Raw genomic sequence first — 22,767 nt, 5'->3', positions numbered from 1 at the left:
TCTAGTTGGGACCACTACATATTGATTAAGGAAACTTTCCTGAACAAATGTGACAAAGTTTATCCCATCCAATCCCTTCATAGTATGGAAGTCCCAGTCAATATGTGGAAAGTTAAAATCACCTACTACCACAGCCTTATTTTCCTTGCAACTGTCTGCTATCTCTCTACAAATTTGTCCCTCTAAATCCTCTAAATCATGGGATGTTACTGCAGCCACCTAACTTCAGAATACGCACTGATGATGGCCTGGTGTTATGTTTGACATAAGGATAGGCCGTATTGCACAGGGGAGCCAGTCACTACAGTAGTCTCTATATGATGTTGACAAGAGGGGCAAGTTTATGGATAATATTGCTGGGAAAGATTGGAAACAGAAAAGCTAAGCTGTATCTATAACACACCAGAGGAGAGTGATAAGGACTGTACATTTAAGGCCACTCACTATTTGAGGAATCAACGTTTTTTTCATTATTCATTCAAGGGATGTGTCTTTGCAGGTTGAGTCAGTATTTAATTGCCCATAACTAACAGCCCTTGAGAAGGTGGTGGTGAGCTGCCTTCTTGAACCACTGCAGTCCATGAGTTGTGAGTATACCCACAATGCTGTCAAGGAGAGAGATCCAGGATTTAACCTAGCAAAGGTGAAGGAACGGTGATACATTTCCAAGTCAGGATGGTGTGTGGCTTGGAGGACAACTTCCAGGTGGTGGCATTCCCATGCTTTTACTGCCCTTGTCCTTCTAGGTTGTAGAGGTCATGGGTTTGGAAGATGATATCTAAGGAGTCTTGGCAAGTAGCTGCAGTGCATCCTGTAGATAATACAAACTGCTGCTACTGTGCATTGGTGGTGGAGTAAGTGGATGGTTGTGGATGGCGTGCCTATCAAGTGGGTTGCTTTGTCCTGTATGGTGTTGAGCTTCTTGAGCATTGTTAAAACTGCACTCATCCAGGCAAGTGGGGAGTATTCCACCACACTCTTGACTTAAGTCTTGTAGATGGTGGACAGGTTTTGGGGAGTTAGGAGGTGAGTTACTTGCCACAGGATTCCTAGTCTCTGACCTGCTCTTGTAGCCGCACTGTGCATATGGCTACTCCAGTTCACTTTCTGGTCAATGGTAACCCCCAGGATATTGACAGTGGGGGATTCAGTGATGGTAATGAAAATGAATGTAAGGGGGTGATGGCTGGTCTTTCTCTTGTTGGATATTGTCATTCCCTGGCATCTGTGTGAAGCGAATGTTACTTGCCACCTATCAGCCCAGGGATGAACATCATCCAGGCCTTGCTACATTTGGATGCGGACTGCTTCATTATCTGAGGAGTCATGAATGGTGCTGAACATTGCACAATCATCGGCAAACATCCCCACTTACAACTGAAGGAAGGTCATTGACGAAGCAGCTGAAGATGGTTGGGCCGAGCACACTACCCTGAGGAACTCCTGCAGAGATGTCCTGTGGCTGAGATGATTGACCTCCAACTCCCACAACCATCTTCCTTTGTACTAGGTATGATTCCAACCAGTGGAGTGTTTTCCTCCTGATTCCCATTGACTCCAGATTAGCCAGGCCTCCTTGATGCCATTCTCGATTAAATGTTGACTTGACGTCAAGGGCAGTTACTCTCACTTCACCTCCGAGTGAGCGCTACAAAGATGCCGAGTGCAGCTTGCAGTGATGAACGCAGTGAACAAAGTGACCAAGTGATCTATAGTTGGTTAAAATTAAAACTAATATATTGATGTAAATTGTTAACTGTAGAGCTATGGAAACTAAATCTGTGCATATATTCAACGCTGAGGTCGAGTGATTTTTAGACTGTATGGGAGTCAAGGGTTATGGAAATCAGACAGGAAAGTGGATCTGAAGCAAGATCAGAGCATCCATAATTTTATTGAGTGGGAGAGTTGGGATCAAATTTTCACTCCAGTTTCCATTTCTTATGTCCATCACTTTGATGTTTGAAAGTAGACTGATGGTGTAGTAATTGACTGGTTGTCCTGCTTTTTGTAGACTGGCCATACTTGAGCAATTTTCAAATTGTTGCGTAGATGCCAGCATTATAACAGCACTGAAACTGCTTGCTTAGCTGCACAGTCTTTACCAACTTGTCTGCTCCCATATTGTCTGCAGTATCCAGTGCTCTCATACATCCATGATGGCAGGACCTCAACAAGAGCTTAGAATGGAGGGATTCACCTGAAGTTGCCACATGTAATTGGTATCTGCTGGAAACTGTAAATTTAGTAGAGAATAGGTTTAGGCTCAGGGCTTGTCCATAGTGCCTTCTTAACACTCATGCAACATTGATTAAAAGTACAGAGGATAGTTGTGAGGGTATGGAATTGGCTAGCTCTGCTCTCTCATACTCATTCAAAATCAGATCTGCTGATTCTTTATCAGCAATCCAAGTCCTGACCATGAAACAACTTTATCCAGCTACCAACCACAGCAATACCAACTCTGAAGCACCCATTTGGGGGAACTAGTATTTGCAATGGATCACTTCTCCAGGAAGTCCTCAAACACATCTGGCCTCACAAAAATAGTTTCCTTACATTTGGTTTAACAAAATCAATAAAGGACAGTTGCACCGGCCCAATTTCTCATCTAATATTTACAATGTTATTTTTTTTGTCTTTGTTTGATTAGAACATAAATTCAAAAGTTGATGAGTTACCCCTCATCATATTTTTCCCAATATTATATTTCTAAAGTTATGCCAATACAAAATGGCAATATAGTGCATGGAATTTATCTTCGGGAAACTGCCTTTGTTCCTTATTTACTTTTGGATGTGTATACAAATCTTTCATTATTCCTTGTGGTACTTGATTTTTAGTAGTACATTGAGGATATTGTTGTCCAAGAACTTTTCACTGTTTCTTGTAAATACAGCAGAATATACTTTATGATGTTGAACAATAGTTGATTGACGTCAGAGCATTGTTGTTTTGTTTTATTAACAATAATGGCATTTATTCAGATAGACAGCCTAAAATATTAAGAAAGTGGCTCTGTGTACCATGAGTTATAAAACTGAAATTCTGCTCCGTAGAATGCAAGATAATGTTTTCCTATGCAACTCTGCACGTAAGAAGTTCTTTTCCCAATCATCTAGAATGTACTAAGGAGGTGGACATTACCTTTGAGTGAGGGAGAGAAAAGTGAGGAAGAGAAAAATGAAAGATATGACAGTTCTTGTCACTTTTACTATTCTCTAGATGTCACAAAACAATTTGGTACCACCCTCTCAAATGGGGAATTATAAATCCAAGAGAACTGGAAAAAATAATAAGTGAGTTTTCTTCAATTATTGGCCCAATAAATGGAATCACTACACTCAAAGGACGAGAGGTATTAGCCCATTTCATGACATGAGCATGCCTCCAAACCATTTACAACCAATGAAATATACCGTGCAGACACTGTTGTAATGTTGGAAACAAGCTCCCACAAACAGTAAAACAATAAAGATGAGATAATCTGATGCTGCTTGTGAGGTACAGATTGTCCAGGGATTTGGGATAACTCCTCTGTTCTTTTTCAAAATACTGCTTTGGAAATTTTAGCATTTGTGGGAAAGCAGACAGGGCCTTGATTTAACACCTCATCAGAATGACGGCTCTTCTGACAGTGCATTGGAATTTAACATCGTTTTTACATACCTCTCTGAACTGGGAATGGAACTGACAACATTGCGACTCAGAGCCAAGATTGATACCAACTGAGTATTGACAACTGTGGACTATCACAGAGTATCCAGACTCAGTCCATGGAATGTTGGATTAATGTCTGAGAGGGTGGTAGCTGATTTTTTTTTCCCTTCCCAGGGTCAAGTTACACAGCCCAGGCTGGGAATGAAACTTCTTCCTTTGTATGCAATCTGTATTTGTCACACCAAGCAGTCTTTTCTGCCCAGCAGTCTGAGCAAAATTTAAATGATTTCGAAATTGTGTTAAAGATCAATGGAAAGCTGATGAATAGTATAAGGTATGCTGAGGTGGCAGTATTGATTGCGATTATTAGAAAGACAGGAGAAGGTAAATCAAACAAAATGGAACATGAACTGAAAATAAATTATAAGAAGACTAAGTCAGTTGCAATCAAAAAGAAAGTGATCCTCTTAAGAATTGATCTGAGAGTGAACAATGTGAAAATGGACCAGGTAGATAAAATTGTTTGCGTGGGCAGCCTAGTAACATTAGATTGCCGAAGCAATAGAGAAGTTAAGTGGAGAGAGGAATTGCAAAAAGGGCATTTAACAACTTCAATGACTTGCTGCACAACTGCAAATTGAGGACAGTGATAAGAAATCAAATCCTTGATCACTGTGTGTTATAAAATGTGTAGCAGTGAGGTGAAAGTTTGATTTGGGATAAAGTATGAAGACTGGGAAAATCGAAGACTGGGAAAATCTGGATGATAATTCCATAAATGCAGAGAATTAATAACACAGGAAATATTTAACTATGTTGGCAAGTTTTTTTTTAGTTTTTCTTTTTATTGTTTCAATTGCTTCCAATTGTTGGTTAAGGGGAATAGCTAATGAAAGATGGTTGAATATGCATGAGTGAGAAGTTACAAAGTTGAAAGAAGTGACATTGTGTAGAAGGTTTCCTCTATATACTAAATGCAATGAAATCCGAAACCAGTCCTTTGCAATCAGTTTCACAATCTCAGTAGAGCTGGTACACTGGCCATGGTACTCTTGTTCTAAAGAGAATTGTTTGGAAAAGTGAATGAATGATGCATTTCATTTGAGCAGAAACTGGAAGAATTGGAGTTCACCGACTCATCCCAGCAATGACAGAAAGAGATAACAAAAGAGAAAAAGACAGTCGATTTCATCTGCCGTGCCGACGTATGGTTTGGCGTGGATGGGGCAAGTTCATTGTGCATTGTGCTTAAAGAGATAGCAACCATGTGGAAAACCATCTTAGGAGAGGTGGATCAGCAATTTAAATGTGGTAATTGCATACTAAAAGGAATAATAACAGAAGTTTTAAATCCTGCAGTTACTTGCTAGGAGACTGAAAAGTTGCATTTTCATGGAGTGGCTGCAGTAAAGCAGCTGCAACAGATATGTTGCAGAAAATTTCAGATCTGCCATTTACAATCATTATTTTTAAATACTGAAAAACTAATTAATTGCGGTGTACGGGCAGAAATTAGTGTATTGGATCGCAAAGCTTGGAAAGTTAACATTCAGGTGGCTGAGGCTATGGGGAGACCTGATAGAAGTTTATAAAATTAGAGAGGCATCGACAGGGTGAGTAGTCAGAGTCTCTTCCCCAGGGTAGAAATATCAAGTTCTAGAGAGCATAGCTTTAGGGTGAGAGGGGGAAAGTTTAAAGGAGATGTACGAGGCAAGTTTTTTTACATAGAGAGTGGTAAGTGTCTGAAATGTGCTGCCAGGGGTGGTGGTGGAAGCAGACACAATAGTCGTTTTTAGGAGACACTTAGATAAGCCCATGAATATGAAGGGAATGGAAGGATATCAATCATGTCCAGGCAGATGGGATTAGTTGAATTTGGAATCATGATCAGCACAAATATCATGGGCTAAAACGCCTATTCTTGCGCTGCATTGTTCTATGGTCGTTGCAGGTTCAGCAAGCAAATGTTTCAAAGACCCTTGGCATTGGACTGCTGGAAAATGACACTGGGGAAGTAGACTGGATGGTCTACACCCCAGGGTTCTGAAAGAGGTAGCTGAAGAATCGCTAGAGTCAGGAATGGTTCCAGAGGACTGGGAAGTTGCAAATGTCATTCCACTCTTTAAGAAGGGAGGGAGGCAAAAGACAGGAAATTATAGGCCAGTTAGCCTGACTTCAGTGGTTGGTAAGATTTTAGAGTCCATTATTAAGGATGAGGTTTCGGGGTACTTGGAAGCACATAACAAAATAGGCCAAAGTCAGCATGGTTTCCTTAAGGGGAGATCTTACCTGATAAATCTATTGGAATTCTTTAAGGAAGTAGCAGGCAGGATAGACAAATGAGAGTCAGTGGATATTGTTTACTTGGATTTTCAGAAAGCCTTTGACAAGGTGCCACACATGAGGCTGCTAACCAAGTTAGGAGCCCATGGTATTACAGGAAAAGTACTAACATGGATAGAAGATTGGCTGACTGGCAGAAGGCAAAGATGGGAATAAAGGGGGCCTTTTCTGGTTGGCTGCCGGTGACTAGTGGTGTTCTGCAGGGGTCGGTGTTGGGTCTGCTACTTTTCATGTGATATGTTAATGATGTTGATGATGGAATTGATGGCTTTGTGGCCAAGTTTGCGGATGATAGGAAGATAGGTGGAGGGGCAGGTAGTGTTGAGGAAGCAGGGAGTCTGCAGAAGGACTTGGACAGGTTGGGAGAACGGTCAAAGAAGTGGCAGACAGAATACAGCAAAGGGAAGTGTATGATCATATACTTTGGTGGAAAAAATAAAGGCATAGACTATTTTCTAAGTGAGGAGAGAATTCAGAAATTGAAGATGCAAAGGGACTTGGGAGTCCTCATGCAGGATTCCCTAAAGGTTAACTTGCAGGTTGAGTCGGTAGTAAGGAAGACAAATGCAATGTTAGCATTCATTTTAAGAGGTCTAGAATATAAAAGCAAGGATGAAAACAAGCCAAATAAGACTTTGGTCAGACCATATTTGGAGTATTGTGAGCAGTTTTGGGCCCCATATCTAAGGAAGGGTGTGCTGGTGTTGGAGAGGGTCCAGAGGAGGTTTATGAGAATGATTGTAGGGATGAAAGGGTTAATGTATGAGGAGCGTTTGATGGCTCTGGGCCTGTACTCGCTGGAGTTTAGAAGGATGAGGGGGGATCTCATTGAAACCTTCCAAATATTGAAAGACCTGGATAAAGTGGACGTGGAAAGGATGTTTCCAGTAGTGGGAGGGTCTAGGATCAGAGGCCACAGCCTCAGAATAAAATGACGTTCCTTTAGAACTGAGATGAGGAGGAATTTCTTTAGCCAGAGGGTGGTGAACCTGTGGAATTCATTGCCACCAACTGCTGTGGAGGCTAAGTCATTGGATATATTTAAAGCGGAGGTTGATAGGTTCTTGATTAGTAAGGTTTTCAAAGGTTACGGGAAGAAGGCAGGAGAATGGGGTTGAGAGAGAAAAATAAATCAGCCATGATCGAATGGCGGAGCAGACTCGATGGGCCGAATGGCCTAATTCTGCTTCTATGTCTCATAGCCTTATAACGTGCATCAGGAGACTTTGGTAAGTCAACAACCAGGATACTATGTGCAAAGGAAGGCCATACATGCCTTGAAGGAGGTGCAGTCCAGATTTCTAAATTGATCCCTGGGATGAGAGTGTTGTTCTACGTGGAGAAATTGAACTGGATCAGTGTTTACTCATTGACGATTATTAGAATAAAAGGTGACCTCATTGTCCCATAAGAGTCTAAGAGGGATTGACAAGATCAACACTGAGAGGCTGCTTCCACAGCTAGAGAGTACAGAACCAGGGACATACTGTAAGGAAGGAGGTTGGCCATTTAGGACCAAGATGAAAAGACATTTCTTAACTTAGATTATTGTGAATCCTTGAAATTCACTGTCCAGTTTTCTGTGTATGTTCAATATTTTTTTCTACATTTAAGGGAATTAGGGGACATGGGAATCAGGCTGGAACATGGACCTGAGAGAAATGATCAGTTGTGACTTTCACGAATGGTGTAACATGTTTACCAAGCCTTCGATCTACTACTGCTTCTATTCCTTATATTGTGGGAATCATATAATTATGTTATTCCCAGTTGACGTTGAAAGTGCTCAGGAAGTGCCTTGCTGGCTCATTTCACTGCTTTGGTGAAGGAACTCCAGAATGAAGATAGGTGGGCAGCTCAGAAATTGTAAGCATGTAGGAGTGATGATAATAATGTACCCCTCCTGTCTTGTAATTTAGTGCCTGCTCACCATTAATTGTGAGTCAATGGTGATCCTGAATGCTGATAGTGGGGGATTGGGCAAAGGTAATCTCGTTGATTGTAAAGGGAAATAGCTGTGGTACACTGGTTGAAGATGGATATCACCTGACACTTGGGTGGAGTAATGTTATTTCACCAGTTATCAGTGCCAGTCCAAATGTTGTCAGGGTTTTCTTGCTTGTGAGCATGAACAGACTTTTTGTATGGCCCATTATTTAATGGAGGATATCACTCAATCCAATCACTGGCCATTTAGGCAGACTCTCACAGCATGTCCAGTGATAGCCTCCTGCCATCATATCCCACTTTGTTCTTTCTAATGTTTTTCTTGTCACCTTCCTGCAACCACAGCTGCTGCTGCATAGCTGACAAAAACTGTGCCCTCATTGCTGTGAGCTAACATGGCTAGCTTATGGAGGATGCAGTAGACCACGGCACAGTGATCTCTTCATCATATTCCAGGGCACCATTACCCAGTCCATGGTATTGCTGGCCAAGAACTCCCAGTGGCCCGTGCCTCTCCCTTTATTAATGCTTGTCACCACTTACAAGGGCCCATACAAGAGTAAGAAGCCATGAATTCAGCATCTGATGTTCTGTAGGGAGGTTGGAATGTGCTGAGCTTGATAACTGCCTCAAAATAAAGTAGTTATGTGAGACTCCTGTGTGCATAGCTTTGACTTTTAAGATTTTTCAGTGGTCACACAGTATTTGCATATTCAGAGAGTGGTAGCCCTTTCGTTTGAAAGAGGAGATGGTTGATATATGATTCCATAAAGCCAGATGTGCAGTCTGGCACTCCTTAAATCTCTGGGAAGTCCTCCATTTGAGAAAATCCATGTGTTTGTGCTGTTTGCTTCTCCTTAATCAAGGAAAAGGAGATGAATTTACCTTCCTTGCTGCACAACCTGTTTTCTTGCAACAAATAACCTACAAATAATTAAGGATCCTTTGGAGGAGGGTGTGAGTGTGGTGAGGAGGCCCTGTTTTCTTCTGCCCTTGACACTAAAGAGCTTCCTTCGCATAGCAGGGTGCAAAGTTTAAGAGTTCAAGGCACATGTTTGTGGTTGAAAAAAATAACAAGATGCTGAAGGAACTCTGCAGGCCAGGCAGCATCCATGGAGAAAAGCAGACAGTCAACATTTCTGGTCAGGACCCTTCTTCTTTTCTTCATCTGGATTCCAGCATCTGCAGTCCATTGTCTCACACGTTTGTGGTTGGGGCCTGCATGCAGCAGATGTCAGATGTAATTGACCATTTCCTTTGAAAGCCTCAACATCTGGATATGTTTTTCCTTCGGCAGTTGGAGGTAGGAATGTTGTTCCCTGAATATTCTTAGGGACTAGATCCTCCTGACAGGGCCCTTCTCTCACGTCTTCTTTGTCCTTCTCAGGCTAGGCATCTTTCTTTTGGGCCCTCTCCCCCTGCTCCTCATCATGTTGGAAGATTAGATTCCTTCAGTTCCTCCTAAAGCACAAATCTAACAGGCAATTTCACCACCACTCTTTATCCCTATAAAGCACAATGAGCTCTCTAACAATTTAGTTCCCAACAAGTAATTAAGAATCCCTTCAACTAGCACTGGTGTGGGTGGTGGTGAGGTGCATGAGGTTGGGTCAAGGAGAATGGTGAAATGTTTCTTTCTGATGTTCAGGTCTGGTATCCTGTACTCATATACAATACCCAATGTAATAAAACAGTCCTCATATTGGTGTCACACGAGAATTAATGCCATCACTGCATACTCCGTGTATGCCCAGCATATGTTAGGAGCACAGATAAACCATATGTTTCAATGTTGCAAGTAGAGTAAGGCACATACAATTACCACAATCAAAATTACCCACAAATGTAGACTGGGTTGCCCAAAAGACCTGTGTTACAACATCTAATTTCAAGACCCATGATTTCCAAACTCATGTACATGCTTGTAATTTCTAGTGTCTCTTCCAATTAGAGTCAGTTCCCTTGAAATACATGTTATCAAGTCAGATAGGCAGATAAATAGTTGTCAAGAAATAAACATCTGCAGCTATTAGAAATTTGAAATAATATATGCAAACACTGTGTGATGCTGAAAGATCTTAGAACATAGAACATTACAGCACAGTACAGGCCCTTTGACCCATGATATTGTGCCAACATCCTGCTCTAAGATCTATCTAACTCTTTGCTCCCACATAGCCCTCCATTTCTCTATCATTCATGTGGCTATCTAAGAGTCTCTTAAATGTACCCAATGTATCTGTCCCCACAACCTCTGCCGGCAGTGCATTCCACACACCCACCACTCTCTCTGTGTGAAAAACATACCTCTGACATCCCCCCTTATACCTTCTTCCAATCACCTTAAAATTATGTCCCCTTGCGTTAGCTATTTTGTCCCCTTGTGTTAGCCATTTTCGCCCTGGGGAAAATGTCTCTGACTGTCTACTCCATCTATGCCTCTTATCATCTTGTACACCTCTGTCAAGTCACCTCTCATTCCTCCTCTGCACCCTCTCTAAAGCTTCCACATCCTTCCTATAATGAGGCGACCAGAACTAAACACAATACTCCAAGTGTGGTCGCAAAGAGCGGGGTCCCAGAACAGGTCCTTGCAGAACACCACTGGTCACTGACCTCCGGGCAGAATACGCTCCATCTACCACAACCCTCTGTCTTCTATGGGCAAGCCAATTCTGAATCCACATAGCCAAGTTTCCCTGGATCCCATGCCTCCTAACTTTCTGAATGACCCTTCCATGAGGAACCTCATCAAACGCCTTACTAAAATCCATGTACACTACATCCACTGCTCTACCTTCATCAATGTGCTTTGTCACATCTTCAAAGAATTCAGTCAGGCTCATGAGGCACGACCTGCCCCTCACAAAGCCATGCTGACTGTCCCTAATTAGCCTATGCTTTTCCAAATGCTCATAAATCCTGTCTCTAAGAATTTTCTCCAGTCTTAATATCTTAATAGTCAAATGATGGAAATTCTCATGGGGTCAGGCAATACCTATGGAAAGGGAAATTGAGGTAAAGTCTCAGATTGATGACATGCATCAGGACTAGGAAAAGTTAAGAATCAAACACAGGTTGCAGAGAAGGGGGGTGGCTGAGAGAACAAAGGAACAAGCATGGTGCAGGTAAAGTATACAGATCTAGTCCTATACCTGGTATAAGCCCCCAGATGGAATCTTCAAAGTTAAATGGGTTCATCACCCTCAATTTTTCTCGGCACTGAGGTGCCAAATTGATGGTCCTCCAAGAACAGCTAGAGGCCTTTCCAAAATGATTTTCTTTGTATTTCTTAAAGATTTTTCTGGGGAGCAGGCGGAGTAAAAGCACACTGCCAAAATGTAGGCTGACACCTGAAAATAGACTGGAGCAGAGGACATAAAAACTGTACTTTTCATCAATACCTTTAGGTAGTCAGACTTACACACTATTAAAAATGGAAACATAAAACTGTTGCAACCCCATGGGATTGTACTTGAATCAAATAACTAGACCTATTCAACCATTCCAAATATTTCTTCAAAGTGAACACAAAAAAGCAATTAAAACTATGAATCCTGCAGGTGGAAATATGAAGGAAAAACACATCTGATTTCAATTATACTATGTTCCGCAATGGTTAGGTGATCTGTTCGACTGGGTTACTATTCATATAGCAAAGTTAAAAATTAACTCCCCTTTATCACCACTCTGGAGTGTGTTCCCTTTTTCTGGCTGTACAATCCAAGATCCAGTTGTTTACTTTATTAAAAGTAAAAATAGAAAATGCTGGAAACAATCTGCAGGCAAGAAGCTGTGGAAGGCGGAACAGGGTTAACATTTCTGGTTGAAGGCCTATCATCAGAATTGGGCCCAATTCCAGCGAAGGGTCAATGACATGAAAAGGTAACTCTGTTTCTCTTTCCACAGATGCTGCCTGACAAGCTGAATGTTTCCAGCATTTCTGTCTTTATTTCAAATTTCCAGCAACAATTTACTTTCTTGTTTTCATACTCACATATTCGTAAGTTCAATAGCTCTGGATTCCTGTGCTAAGTTCAGTGACAAGGCCAACAGCCTAGAACTTCCACAATTCCACTCAGATGGCATAGGTGCAGCAGAACAGGACTTCTGCCACTTCATATTTACCAGGGATCTGTTTGAATCATGTAATTAGGTTAATTAAATAAAGTGGACAATTCATTTCTGCAGAAGTATTACAAGTCAAATTTGAGTTTATTGTCATATGCACAAGTACATGTATGCAGAGGAGAAATGAAAAACTTACTTGCAGCAGCATCACAGGCACATAGCATCATAAAAGCAGCATTTACAAGAAAAATACAAATTAAACATAAGTGATACACAATTTTTACAAGAAAGAACACAATGAGAACAAAAAAAGTTCATTTTAGTGCAAAATTATCAAAGTGGTCAGAGTGTTGCCGAACCGTAGTCATTAGGGTTTTGCCAGTTGGTTCAAGAACCAAATGGTTGAAGGGAAGTAGCTGTTCTTGAACCTGGTGGTGCGGGACTTTAGGCTTCTGTACTTCCTGCCCGATGCAAAAAGATGGCATGGCCCAGATGGTGGGTATCTTTGATGGTAGATGTTGCCTTCTTGAGGCAGAGCCTCCTGTAGATACTACTGATGGTGGGGAGGGATGTGCCAGTGATGTATTGGGCAGAGTCTGCTACTCTCTGTAGCTCCTTACGTTCCTGTGCATTCGAATTGCTGTACCAGACCATGATGCAACCAGTCAGGATACTTTCAACAGTACATCTGTAGAAGCTTGTTGGAGGTTCGGTGACAACCTGAACCTCCTCAACCTCCTAAGAAAGTAAAGACGCTGGGGCGCTTTCCTTATGATTGCATCTATGTGCTGGGCCCAGGACAGGTCATCTGATATGTTAACGCCCAGGAATTTAAAGCTGTTGACTCCCTCCACTGCCGATCCCCCGATGTAAACTGACAAATGTTCGCCCTCCTCCCCCTACCTGAAGTCAACAATCAGCTCTTTAGTTTTGCTGATGAGCGAGAGGTTGTTGTTGCAGCACCACTCAACCAGGTGTCTCGCTCCGGTAAGCTGACTCATCGCCACCTGTGATTTGTCCAACAACAGTTGTGTTGCAGCGAATTTGAAGATGGCATTGCAGCAGTGCTTATATGCACAGTTATACTCACAGTTATACTCTAGAGAGTAGAGCAGGGGGCTAAGCATTTAGCCTTGAGGTGCACCTGTGTTGATGATCAGTGAGGAGGAGATGTTGTTACCAGAGTACTAATTCTATTACGTTCCCAGAATAACTAGGGTTTGAAAATCTTGTTTTTTCTTCCAAGGAGGAAATAATGAAAAATCCTTCAGGATCCTGAGAGAAGCAGAGGACAGCTCATTTAAGGTAATTAATTCAATCTTTGTTGCATCATATGTTCAAGTTTTTCTAGATCTGCAACATGAATAAGTACTGCTGGATAGCAAGATGGTACAACAGGGATGAGCTTTCCCCCGACACAGCCCCAAACGCTGACAAATGTCAGGCAGGTGGAAGATGAGCCTGCCACACTTTTACTTGTATTTTCAGGTGAAGTTAAATGTTTCAGAAATTTGTCACATTCCAAGTCCACCTCAAACTCCAGTCCTATCCTGAACCTGCCTGAATTCAACACCCCAGAGATGAGAACTTCTCGGCCGTTTAGCTTTCTTTCTCTCTGTTTACTTAACTTCCTGAGCCTATTACTTTTGCCCAGATTAACTGTCATTTGCTATTCATCAGCCCATCACTCAGCCTACAAAGCTTTTGTGTTCAATTTGCTCTTCCAATATTGTTTAAAGCTCTTTCCCTATTTGGCTTCATCTTTGAACTTTGACAGCTTTATTTCTGTTGCAACATTAAATTAATTCTATGCACTGTAAATAACAATGGCACTAGCAATCACTGCTGTGGCACCTAATACTGATGACTTGTCATGTCAACATAGCTTCATTTTAAACTGTTCTTTGCTTTTCCTGGTTCAGTCATTTCTTGGTCTTTCTCAAACATTTGCATCTTATTCCATAACACCTTTGGATTGATAACGTACTGTATGATATACTATTGAAAAACTTCCTTTAACATAAATATATTATACCCACAGATTTTCTGTAGTCAGCTCAGAGCCCAACTGGGTCAAGTAGCATCTATGCCATAATAAGTAAGTATTTACACTGATATACTAAATAGACAAACTAATGGTGCAAATAGAGACAAATGGGTTTGACCTAATAGCTATTATAGAGACCTGGTTATACGGTAACTGAGGATGGGAAGTAAGGTTGGGACATTTGGAAAAGGTAAACACATTGGAAAAGGGGGTGTTTTAGGGAAGGGAGAGGAAGCTGGTCAATAAACAATGACACCCACAAGAACAGGAAATAAAATTGGTAATGGAGAAGCTGAGAGATAACAAGGAACAAAAAACACTGCTGGAGTAGTTGACAAACCCCTCACAGCAGCAACACAAATTAAGAGAGAATGAATGAAGAAATAAGAAAAGCTTGTAGCAGTCACAGTACAATCACCTTTACTCTTCCTATCAAATGGGCAAATCAAATTGACAAAAGTAGCTTGAGTGTAACAATTCAGGACGAATTAGTAATCTCATAATAAGAATATTTTTCAGGAAAATCAATAGCAATATTATAAAATTTTTATGCAGTTTGAAAGAGATGCAGATTAGTAAGATGGAGTCTTAAATTTAACTAATGCCAGTTCCGTAGCAACATTGGGTTCATTGGACAAGGTTGATTGGGAAGCAAATAAACAAAACCAAGTACTTGAAGAAATATTTCACATTTTTCAATGAAATTTATATTACACTAAAAACTAAGAAATAAGACACTTGATTCATTGGTAACTAACTAAGGAGGCTAAGAATACTATTAGGTTAAAAGGAAGAGTTATAAGCTTGAAAAGAATTTTCAGACAGTTTTAAGCAGCAAGTAATGGCCAAAAAAATTGATAACATCAGTATGTTAGTATGAAATATAAACACAATTGTAAAAGTCAGTTCAACTATTTAGAAAGGAAGAGAGTAGCAAAAATAAACACACATTCCATAGAAAGGAGGGAAGAAAAATTACAAAGGGAGTAAAGTAATGCCGGAGGCATTAGGCAAAAGTTTTGTATTTGCCTTCACTGTGGAAGTTGTAATAAATGTACTAGAAAGGCAGGGAACCCAGGGTTCAAAGGACAGTGAGAAATTTAAAGTAATTAATTTCACCAAATAATGTGGAAAATACTCAAGAAATTCAGAGAAATGAAACCAATAAATCTTCTGGAGCTGAAAGGCTGCAACCCAAGATTCTAAAACAGGGGGCCTCAGAGAGAGCAAATGCATTATTGATGACATTCTGAATTACGTAGATCCTGAACAATCTGAGGAGATTGGAAAGTAACAAATTTAAAACCACTAATTAAGAAAGGAAAGAAAAAAAAGTGAACTAAAGACAAGTTAGTCTGAAGTTTGCTGGCAACAATGTGCTGGAGTCCATCATTAAGGACACACCAACAACATTTAAAAAATCCGAATAGGATTAGGCAGAGTCAGTGGTCGATGTGAGTAAAATCATATGTGACATACTAAATAGAACCAGAGGTGGATAAGAGGGATGTAGTATTCCTGGATTTTCAATATGCATTTGATAATGTACTACACAAAAAGTTGTTGCACATAGTAAAGAATGAAGGGTGACATATATCTTGGATAGAGACTTCAGCAAGAGTAGGAACAAATACATTATTAGTTCAGATTGGAGGATTGTTACTTGAGGGATGCCACAGGGATGCCATACAGACCCCTCAACTAGTCACTATTCATATTAATGATTTAGATGGAAAACAAGTGTGTAATGTATGTATGCTCACTGATGATACAAATTGAGGTAGGAAAGTCACCAAAGAGGAAAATGCAGAGTCTACTACCTAGGGATATAAGCATGTTAAGTGAAAGGAGAAAAAATGTGGCAGATAAAGTATAATGTGGAAAAGTGTGAATTTATTCACTTTAGCAGAAAATACAGAATAATGGCTACTTTTCAAACAATGATACATTATTGAATATAGGTGCATGAAGGGTTCGAGAGACACAGAAAATAAACATGCACGGATAACTAGTAATTAGGAAGGAAAATTGTGTTCTGACCTTTGTTGCAAAGAGTACAAAAATAAAAAAGTCTTGCTCAGATTGATAGGGGCTTTTGGATGACATCTGGAATACTGCATGCGGTTTTGGTCTCACATCTCAGGGAAGATATATTTGAAAGTATGGATACATTAGATTGATTCCTTGGTTAATGAGGTTGTTATGTGAAGATAGATTAAGACTGGCCAATACTTACAGACGTTTAGGAAAATAAGAAGTAATCTCTTTGTACCACACAAGATTCTGAGAGAGCCTCATATAGCATGTCCAGCTGGAGAGTCCAGAACAAGGAAGCATAGGTTCAAAATGAAGGAGTTGGGAATTTAGGAGTGAGATGATGAAAACGTTCTTTTCTCACTTTGGACTGTAAGTCTTTAGAGTTATCTAGCTCGAAGGGTAATGGTCACTTAGTCATTATATTCAAGGCAGGGATGGACACCAAGATATGGAGACTGGCAAGAAATTGAATTTGAGTCACATGATCGGACATGATCTGACTGAATGGCACAGCAGGCTCAAGGAACTCTCTCTCTCTCTCTCTCTCTCTCTCTCTCTCTCTCTCTCTCTCTCTCTCTCTCTCTCTCTCTCTCTCTCTCTCTGTGTTTATTTATTTATTTATGTGTGTTCTCATGAATTGTTATCTATTCTTCCATTGATCACAACTGGAACCATCATCAGAAATGGGAATTTATAAATGTCATTAAAGCAGAAATGGAGCAGAAGGAAATGTGGGCAAATGAAAATACTACAGGGTACATACATTAATCTAGATGATCAGTTCGTTCCTAATCTCCATTGTCCAGCACTGTGAAATTGTCTTCAGTGAACACAATGGTCCAAATGCTCCCCTTTTGTCCTATAAACCTTCAATGTAAAATGGAAAGTGGATAAAATTGTTTATTTCAGTTGGCCAAGAATATCAGATGCTGAGGTACAAATGAATTTAAATGGAAAGTAAGAACTGTAAAAGGAACATTTAAGAGCATGCATGAGTTTCTGTGTAACCGTAAAATAAGACTAGTGATAAGAAGAACACTTAAGAGATTTGTGCAATAAACAATACTGTGCAGACGTGAAAACTGGACCATAAATGCTCAAATAAGGTGATGACTAGGAATGCTTAAATTATAATGCTTCAGAAGTATCTTAAAATATTAATTGGACAAGAAGAAGGACTAACAAAGTAGCTGTTGAACTAGGCTGCTAAAATGGAGAAATGACAATGCTGATTGTATGAAAAGGAAAAATACATATTGTGGATACATTATTCATGAGAATAAGAATAATATTTTATGGAAAAATTGATGTGAATATTCAAGAAGAACCTGACTGAATGATGTTATAATGGAGACTGTAACACCAAAAATAGGCCCTGTAACATCAGAGATATAACATATGCATAGAATGAGTTTCACAGATTGTTGATCTCCAGAGAAGGGGAAAAATATGGAGAAGGAACAGAACTGAAAACTCCAATCAAATGGCAGTTGCCTGATTGTGTCTCTGAAACTTATGTAACATTCAATCTGTTTAATAAAACAAACACTGCAGATGTGAACCTGCAACTTTTGAAATTAATTTTCAGGATATGGGTGCTGCCAGTAAGCAGCTATTTATTACTAATCCTTAACTACCCAAAAAAGTTAGTAGTAAGCATCCTTCCTCATCACTGCAGTTTATTCTATATACTGATTTGATATAACTAAATGTTTGACAGGAGTCTTCAAATGGCTGTTAACAGCCATGTTGATTGGGATTGGAGTCATGTATAGACCATAGTAGAAAAGAAAATCAGATTTCCTCCCCAGAAAGACATGAATTAACCTGCTGGGTTTTAATAACACTCTAATTGTTTCCTGTTTTTGTTTTACTCAAATGTTATATTTCCAGTTATTTTCCCCATAGTACTAAGAAGAACCAATGGGATTCCCATCTTTATTAATGAAGGAATAGAGTGCAAAACAAGCAAGCTATATTAATTTTCCAGTTGCAGTTGACTGTTGTGTTCAATTTGGGGATCAAACTTTACAAAGAATGTCAAACTCTTAGAGAAGGTGTGGATGAGATTCATTGATCTGTACCAAGGCTGAGGAATTTCAATTATACAGAGACATTGGGGAAACTGGGATTATTCTCTTTAGAGTTGAAAAAGTTGAAAATTAGAAAGGTGTTCAAAATCATGAAAAGTTTTTATAGAGGAAAAAAGGAGAAGCTGTTTCCAGTAGGTAATAACCAGAGGACACATAGTTAGGTGGATGAGAAAAGAACCAGAGATGAAATTGTATTCACAGCAGTTTGCTTTTGGGTTATCACATAAACTAGAAAAAGTTGGCACAGGCACAGCTGCTTAAAAGCAATAATGAATTCCAGACTAATTACAGGATAAGTTCTCTGGGTGATTTTACAGAGCTGAACTGGATACAAGGAGATGGGCTTCTGAATTTCACCAGGTTGCTTAGCATTTCAAGGAACACAATATAATAAATGTGTTTAAATACGCATGGTGTAGATGTTTACCAATCACAAAGGATAAAATAAAACACCATGTAAAGGTACGACCAAGACTCTCAGAACTTGTTGTATACAGGTACTTAATTAATAATGTCAGCTAGAACACATCTTTTAAGAAAATAAGAAATAGGAAAAGGAACAGACCATACTGCCCAAGTCTGGCCTCAATTCCACTTCCCTACTTCATCCCCATAACCTATAATTCCCGTCTTCAAATATCTACCTCAGCTTTGAATGTACTCAGTATCTGCAGCTCTCTTGGGTAGAGAATTCCACCCATGTCGTACTTTTATTGTGCAGACATAATATTTTTTCCACAAGTAGGTCAGAGTGAATACATGTGAAGCCAATCTTACTGTATTTTACATAATGGAATTACCTAATTTACTGAAGATATAACTAGCAAAATGAGAATGTAACTAGCAGAATCATGGATGCAGTGCATCTGGACTTTCAGAAAGCTTTTGATAAGGCTCCACAAAAGAAATTAGCATGCAGTATTGAAATGCATGGGATTGGGAGTGAGGTGCTGATATGGTTAGAGCAATGGCCATCCCGAGCTCCCAATTACAGACCATTTCAACTCCCCTTCCCATTCCCACACTGACCTGTCCATCCTTGGCCTTCTCCACTGCCAGAATGAAGCCCAACACAAACTGGAGGAGCAACACCTTATATTCTGCCTGGGTCTTCCACAACCCAATGGCATGAATATTGAGTTTTCCAGTTTTAGGTAACATTATCCCCCCCCACCTTTTCTTTTCTTTCCCCTCTCCCCCCACCTTTCTCTCACCCTTCCTTCTGATCCTCTGGTCCTCCCCCTTTTTTGTCCCCCTTCCCACCCTCCTCCAGCCCCCTTCACCCATCTTTGTCCCCTTACCCTCCTGGCTCCATCCACCCACTCCACACACAGGTTCCCTGCGCCCCCCCCCCCACCCCTGATCTAGTTCCAACTGTCGTTCACCTCTCCCCTATGGTTCCCATTCTCACCTCGTTTACTCATCTGTATCCAGCCCTGGTAGTGCTTTGTGTTCCTGCTTATCTCCCTCCAGCTGCTGCCTCCTATCTTCACACTCCTCTCCCCCCACCTTGCTCTGTCTGGTTTTTCTTTTTTCTCTCTCTCTCTGTCTGTCTCCATCTATCATTCAACTGCCACTGTCTTCCAATTCCACCCCCACTCACCTCCCCTAACAGGCACTACCTGTCTGTCATCTTACACCCCTCCTCAGCCTACCAATCACCTCGAAGTCCTATCTCACCACTCTACTTCTCCTCTCTATACTGGCCATCTCGCCTCTTTGCTCTCAGTCCTGATGCAGGGTTTTGACCTGAAGCCTCGACAGTTTCTCTCCTCCCACAGATGTTGCTTGACCCGCTGAGTTTCTCCAGCAGATTGTTTGTTGGTTCAGATTCCAGCATCTGCAGTCTCTTGTGTCTTCTGGTTAGAGAAATGGTTGGTTGATGGGAAATAAAGAGTAGGAATAGACCAGTTATTTTCTTGAGTGGCAGGCAGTGACTATTGGAATTCATATGGGATCACTGCTGGGATCCCAGCTATTCACAATCTACCTTGTTGTGACCTTGCACCTTATTGTCTACCTGCAATGCACTTCCCTGTAGCTGTGACACTTCACTCTGTACTCTATTGTTTTTTTAACTGTACTACCTCAATGCACTCTGTACCAACTCAATGTATCTGCACTGTGTAATGAATTGATCTGTACGAACGGTATGCAAAACAAGTTTTTCACTGTACCTCGGTACAAGTGACAATAATAAACCAATACCAACCAATACCAATGATATATAAATGATTCGGATGAGGGAATTAAATGCAAAGTTCAATCAAAGTTTGTGGATGACACAAAGGTGGGTGGAAATGGTGAGTCTCAAGAACAATGCAGAGGAGAGTGAGAGCGAGAGAGAGAGAGAGGTGGGGGAGAGTGTGTGTGTGGGGGGGGGGGTAAGAGATGGCTTTATTTGAAGCAGAGACAAAAGATGAACAGTGTTAATAAGTGTCGGGAATATACAGAGGCATGCCCAGAAGAAGGCTGGGAGAAATATGGCTACAAGTTCATTGTAAAATGGTAAAGACGGGGCAAACTCTTTGGAACATCTAGAGTTTGGCAATTACAGGGGAGCAGACATATGACCCCTAACATTCCTTTCACAGTGCACCCATCCCTTGGTGCCTCAGCAAGCATAAAAGTTACATCCAAGCAGGCAGGTCGGATAACAAATTAAATGCACTCCTGGAATTTTCCCATCACCCACTCCGGTGTAGTTAATCACCACTGCCCAATCACTTAGATATTCCATTGCATTACACTTCTATTATACATAATATTCGGTCGATCTGATGATATACGGCATAGGAGTGAATAGCACTGAAATGAAAATCTAAATTAATCCAATGTAGGCATGTTATGATTAACGATGATGAATGAAACATCCTTAGTAATGCGAAAGTGCACTTCAGAGTAAGCATACTTTTGGATTACAATAAAATGAGCTTTGCATTGCCCTTGTAAATGTGTAAAGATGCCAAAGTTTAAAAGCATTCCATCCAAGTTTAAAAGTATCCACATCCCTCACCTCGATAACTATTAAAATTTTACCAGAATATAAATTCAAACATTAATGGCTTTTTAAAGAAGTACTCAAGGCTTTCAGTTCGACTTAATTAAGTATTACTTGATGTTGTTATTACCATAAAAGCTGGTATACATGTCACGTCAGTGTGAAAGTAATTAGAGGTTAAATGTTAAACGGTCATGCGCAGTGCCCCATATATCATTCTGCCAGAAATGGGGTTGTACCAATCCTCGTTTGTCCATCACGTGTCAAATCTTATTAAAATTGTAATGCTTTGTGTATAATTCAATGTAAAACAAATGCTTAACCATCAACAGTTGTTTTGTAAAACAGAAGTGATTCCGATCCTGCTTGCAGTAGATACAGCCATAAACTTTCACCTCATCTTCATGTTCTCTTTAAATTTGGCACTCTGTGACGCGCAGCCACTTGCCAGGCTGCTGATCCGGAAGATGCAAAGGGCGGCTGCTGACTGCCACTCAGGGGCAAGGTAGCTTAACAACGACATCTACTGTAAAAGAGGCCGAAGTACAGCCTAATTTCCAACAACATTTTGTTCACAGCTCACAATTAAACATTTGGAAGAACGGGTTGAAAGACTGGATATCACTGGTGAGCAAAGGTACCCCGGAGTAAAGAAAAACACTTGCTCTTATTTCACACCGCTTCTAGAACGCCAAATGTGTTTCACAGCAATGAGGTCCAACTATTAATTGAAGTTGCACGTATTCTATTTCGGAGGTTCTGTATGAAAGACATTTATCCAAACGAAATGGCATACGGTTTGAAAAGGAGTTTATTTTTCAGATAGCTTGTGGGTGAGATTCTCTGGTTTGGACAATATCCTGTCCTTCAGTTTTACTACTTTGGAATACTTCGAGATGGTTCCTCGATTTAATTTAAGACCCTTCATCGTATAAAAGAGCTTGTCTCTTACTAGTTCAGTCACAGATTTAAAAAATGGTAAAGTGGACATTCACAGCTAAGATTAAATTGTTAAGGAGGTAAGGAACCGTATGAGTCCTGGTTCCACTTAGCATTGATGTTAGGCAAAAATACATCGTCTGAATTATCTATATACTTTTTATTAAAATGTTAAAATCCATTCCCGCTCTAACAGGAAAATCATGGCCATACTTTAAATTGCTCAGAGGCCTGATTTAAAAGCAGAAAAAAATTACTTGTCTTCTAAATTCATTTGGTGGCTGAAGGGAAACACAGATTTTGCGGTCGTCATTCGAATGAGATGTTACCTTTTGAAAATATCACACTGCTTTGTAACCCCTCAGAAAGCAGCAGTACCATATAAACAATATTTCCCGCACCTTCTTATGCTGTGAAGGCACACCCTGAATGCAATATGAATATAATTGCTTCAAAGACGAGTATTGTTGCTCCTTTGCGACAGTACTGATTGTACTTTCATTTACTATTTACTATCTGTTCTTAAGAAATTAGATCGGAATTGCGGTCTGTGCACACTCGCTCTCGAAAAAAAATCTTGCGAAACAAAATATTTTCTACCATTTCCTGGTCTGAAATGACGAGGCACA

Source organism: Pristis pectinata, chromosome 3, assembly GCF_009764475.1.
Source record: "Pristis pectinata isolate sPriPec2 chromosome 3, sPriPec2.1.pri, whole genome shotgun sequence".
Lineage (NCBI taxonomy): Eukaryota > Metazoa > Chordata > Chondrichthyes > Rhinopristiformes > Pristidae > Pristis > Pristis pectinata.
This window is presented reverse-complemented; position numbering follows the sequence as displayed.